Source organism: Rhipicephalus microplus, unplaced genomic scaffold (genome assembly GCF_043290135.1).
Source record: "Rhipicephalus microplus isolate Deutch F79 unplaced genomic scaffold, USDA_Rmic scaffold_24, whole genome shotgun sequence".
Lineage (NCBI taxonomy): Eukaryota > Metazoa > Arthropoda > Arachnida > Ixodida > Ixodidae > Rhipicephalus > Rhipicephalus microplus.
Genome location: NW_027464597.1, coordinates 7360604 through 7365805, shown reverse-complemented (window position 1 = coordinate 7365805; position 5202 = coordinate 7360604). Strand labels below are relative to the sequence as shown.

At 54.4% G+C, this 5202-nt stretch overlaps 1 long non-coding RNA gene across 1 annotated transcript in view; it reads right to left on the bottom strand.

Annotated features, from left to right (window-relative positions):
* The window catches only part of LOC142786474 (uncharacterized), a 273752-nt gene that overhangs the window by 263054 nt on the left and 5496 nt on the right, over positions 1–5202 (bottom strand). The gene's annotated exons all lie outside the window — the stretch shown is intronic.

Genomic DNA, 5202 nt, shown 5'->3' with positions numbered 1-5202 from the left:
CGCGTTTTGCGCAAGAGGGGGATATGGTTCGGGGCAGAGCGTGTACTGCCGCGCGGTGACGGCGTTATCTCTGCGACAACCTTTGTACCTTGACAGCGTCATGCCGTAAGCTTGGTAGGCGTCGTTATTACGTCGCGCTGTACGGCAACCGCTCCCTTCGTCAACAACTGCTTTAAGTACTCATTTTTTCGCAGGGTCTCAAATGCATGGAATCAACATTCCAACAATGTGGTGTTGCAGCCATCTCTGAGTTAATTCATCTCCCATATTGTGCAACTAGCTTATTTTACTTTTCGTTGTGTAGATAAATGTATACATATATATATTCGAGGTATATTGCTTCAATTTTATATATATTGTGAAGAAGAAGATGTGCCTGCAGCGAGCAGCATCGCCAACGCCCGGCTCTCTCGGCTCGTGCTTCGGTTCGTTGCTGTGCCGATCGCTGGACGGTTCTTGACGCTGTCTCGTCGCTGGCTTTAACGGCTAATAAACCTCCTCACATTTGGTGGAAGGTGCTGTTAATCCCCGTTGCTACACCCTGGAGCTGCGAAGCCGCACGCTACCACCTGTCATGACTGCCAACGCCACTACATCAACGCCATCGCTCCAGTTCAACTGCCCTGGCCATCCTAAACTACGGGAGCCGAAGGTCTTCAGCGGTGCGGATGGGACCGACGTCGAAGACTGGCTCGAGCACTACAAACTGGTGAGCGCCAACAATAAGTGGGATGAAGCCGACAAGCTGGGCCACGTGATACTTTATCTCACTGGCGTCACCGAATTGTGGTTTAATAACCACAAACACAACATCCCCACATGGAGCGTCTTCAAGACGTCATGTGCTGAAGTGTTCGGTCGGCCGGCTGTCCGCAAGCAGAGGGCAGAACAGCGCTTGCGCGTCCGCTCTCAGCAGACTGGCGAGACCTTTACCAGTTATATTGAGGACGTCGTCGACCTTTGTCGACGTGTGAATGACACCATGACCGAATCTGACAAGGTCAAAAACATCCTGAAGGGCATCGACGACGGCGCATTTCAGATGCTCTTGGCAAGAAATCCAAGCACAGTTTCCGAAGTCGTCAGCTTGTGTCAGAGCTACGACGAGTTGAAGAAACAACGCACTCTGACTCGGCAGCCTCAGCATGGTGGTGAGTCACTGTCCAGTTTCGACACCCTGCCGGACAATTCACCACTGCTTCAGCAAGTTCGAGCCTTCGTCCGTGAGGAAGTCGCCCGCCAACTTTCCCCTGTGCCCTTCACTCACGAGACCACCACCCGTCTACCTGCCCCGCTTCGCACTGCTATTTCGGAGGAGGTTGCCCAAGCTGTTCCTGTTGCGCACCACGAGCCGCCTCTATCCAGCCTTGCCCACTGCCAGCGTGCTGCTCAGCCGGTAGGCCCTCCTGTCGCCTATCCGCCAGCCGTTCAGCCTGTGGCTGCGCCCCTCAACTATGCAACGCAGCCTGTGGCTCCGCCTGTCGCCTTTTCGCAAGAGATGCAGCCCGTAGCCGCGCCGCTCACATATGCAGACGCTGTACGTAGGCTCCCGCAACCACCCTACACCACGCGCTCACAGCCCGCACACCCGGCTGCTTATACTGCACCTTGGGCGGCAGCACCAGTCGCCAATCCCTGGAGGACGCCCGATAACCGACCGATTTGCTACGCTTGCTTCACTCCCGGACACGTCGCTCGCTACTGCCGCCGTCGACCTCAGACGTTCGGCAACTATGCCCGGTCGTCGCATCCCGGCAGCCAACCTTTCGTCCAATACGGGCCGGTCTCGCCACCTCGCTATGCGCCTACTGACCACCTTGACTTCCAGCCGCGACGCGCACCCTCTCCTCGTCGGCGATCGCCCTCCCCCATGCGTCACCGGCCCGGACCCTCCGACCAGGAAAACTAAGCAACGCAGTTCAAGAGGCAAGAACTGCGCCGTTTTCGAACTGTCTAAGCCCTCGCTCCTCTCCTGCTAACGTGGTCGCAGTAACTGTTGAAGGTTATTGTACTTTCGCCCTTGTGGACACTGGCGCCGCTGTTTCTGTTATTGCCGCTAATCTCTGCCGTTTATTACGCAAAGTAACGACGCCGCTTTCGGGACTGTCACTTCACACCGCAAGCGCACAGCAAGTAACGCCTCTCGCAGCCTGCACTGCAAGAGTCTCCATCGAAGGCATTTTTTACATCGTGGAGTTTATTGTTCTTCCTGTCTGTTCGCATGACGTCATCCTCGGGTGGGACTTCCTATCCCGCCATAATGCCGTCATTGACTGCGCACGCGCCGAAGTTGAGTTTTCGCCCTTGTGTGATTTCCCATTACTGGACGCTCCTCATCAGCCGCCGAAGTTGCTCGTTCATGAAGATACCGATATTCCGCCTGGAAATTTCGCCCTTGTTCCCGTTTCATGCAACGCCTACACTGACGCTACAGTTCTTTTTATGCCTTCCGATATCTTCAAATGTCGTCGAGCTTTGCCGCTGCCTTTCGCAACAATTGACCTTGCCGCCGGAAGAAGCAACATGTTCGTAAGGAATCCGCTTTCCACACCTGTCACATTGCTTGCGGGGGAATGTCTCGGCCGCGTGCAGGATCTCGACCCTTCATTTATGTTTGATGTCCCGGACGACTACTGCGACCACCCAAAAGCACTGTCGGCACTCGGGGAGTCATCCAATGATACGTTTTCAAGCGCCATCGCCGACACTCTCACTCCCACCGAACATGCCGACCTGCTGGATCTTCTCCATGAGTTCAGGAGTTCGTTCGATGTGTCGCAACCTCAACTGGGCCGCACATCACAAGTAAAACATCATATTGACACCGGCCTACACCAGCCACTGCGTCAAAGACCATACCGTGTCTCCGCTGAAGAGCGCCGCGTCATCAACGATCAAGTCGAAGATATGCTTCGTAGAGACGTCATTCGACCATCTCACAGTCCCTGGGCGTCTCCCGTCGTCCTGGTGCGTAAGAAAGACGGATCTATCCGATTTTGCGTGGACTATCGTCGTTTGAATAAGATAACCCGCAAAGACGTCTATCCTTTGCCGCGCATTGATGACGCCATTGACACCCTCCACGGAGCGGAATTTTTCTCGTCGCTAGATTTGCGGTCTGGCTACTGGCAGGTCCCAATGGCAGAGGCCGATCGCCAAAAAACGGCGTTTATTACACCAGACGGACTATATGAATTTAACGTCATGCCCTTTGGGCTTTGTAACGCGCCTGTCACGTTTGAATGTCTTATGGATAATACGCTACGTGGCCTCAAATGGAATATGTGCCTCTGTTACCTCGACGATGTCGTGGTTTTCTCCCATGACTTTCCTACGCACCTCCTTCGCCTCAGGCACGTTTTGAGTTGTCTGACCAACGCTGGCCTGCAGCTTAACCTAAAAAAATGCCGCTTCGCTGCACGCGAGCTCGTCATCCTAGGCCACATCGTGTCCAAGCACGGCGTATTACCAGACCCAGCAAAACTTCGAGCAGTCGCAGAATTTCCCAAGCCGACGACCATGAAAGAACTTCGCAGTTTTGTAGGCCTATGCTCCTATTTCCGGCGCTTTGTTCGCAATTTTGCATCTATCATGTCACCGTTAACCCAGCTTCTTCGCGGTGACGTGAATCTCACCTCCTGGTCCCCTGCATGTGACGTTGCCTTCACTACTCTGCACCGGCTGCTCACTTCCCCACCTATTCTTCGCCACTTCGACCCGACGGCTTCTACCGAAGTGCACACCGACGCCAGCGGCGTCGGGCTAGGCGCGGTCCTCGCTCAACGAAAGCCCGGCTATTCAGAATACGTTGTAGCCTACGCTAGCCGCACTCTGACGAAAGCCGAAACTAATTACAGCGTGACAGAAAAAGAGTGTTTGGCTCTGGTGTGGGCGCTTGGAAAGTTCCGGCCGTACTTATACGGCCGCCCGTTCGATCTAGTAACTGATCACCACGCGCTTTGCTGGCTCTCCACGTTGAAAGACCCTTCTGGCCGCCTTGCGCGATGGGCACTCCGCATCCAGGAGTACAACATTCGCGTCGTATACCGCTGCGGACGCAAACACTCTGACGCTGATGCCCTGTCCCGCTCACCTTTACCACCAGATCAGACGTGCGGAAACACTTGCCTCCAGACCTTGTCATCGCTAAATCTCCACTCGATTGCCACCGAACAACGTCGTGACCCGTGGATCGCCTCTCTTATCGAATATTTATCTGGCACGCCCAACCTTCCAGTATCTAGATCCCTCCGACGTCAAGCTTTTCATTTCGCCATCCGCGATCAACTTCTTCATCGACGCAACTACGCTCCCGATGGCCGCCGGTGGTTGCTGGTCATTCCACGCACTTTACGATCGCAAGTATGCGCCTCCCTTCACGACGATCCGCAATGTGGCCAAGCCGGAGTGTTCAAAACATATGAACGCCTTCGCCATCGCTATTACTGGCGCGGCATGTACAATTTTGTACGTAAATTCGTGCAGTGCTGTCCTGACTGCCAGCGACGTAAATCAACACTGCCACGTGCGACTGGCGCAATGCAGCCACTTCCATGCCCTGCCAAGCCATTTGATCGCGTCGGCGTTGACCTCTACGGTCCCCTTCCATTGACACCACATGGTAATCGGTGGATTATAGTGGCGGTCGACCACCTGACACGCTACGCCGAAACAGCCGCCTTGCCGAGCGCTACAGCTGAGGATGTCGCCTCTTTCATTTTGCAACGCTTTATCCTTCGACATGGTGCACCTCGAGAGCTCCTTAGTGACAGAGGCCGCGCTTTTCTTTCCGAGGTCGTCGAAACTCTGCTTTCGGAATGCCACGTCATTCATCGGAAAACGACAGCATACCACCCGCAGACTAACGGACTAACAGAACGGTTCAACCGCACGCTAGGTGATATGCTCTCAATGTACGTGGTATCTGATCACAGCAACTGGGACCGTGTTCTCCCATACGTCACGTTCGCATATAACACCGCAATAAAAACCACTACGGGATTCTCACCTTTCTTTCTTCTTTACGGACGTGAGCCTTCCCATACAATTGATACCCTACTTCCTTACCGTCCTGATGCTTCCGAGTGTCCACCTATCTCCGATGCTGCTAGACAAGCCGAAGAGTGCCGCCAGCTCGCCCGTGCGTTCACCTCGGAAGAACAACAACGCCAGAAAGAAACCCGTAGCACCTCTCTTCCGGAT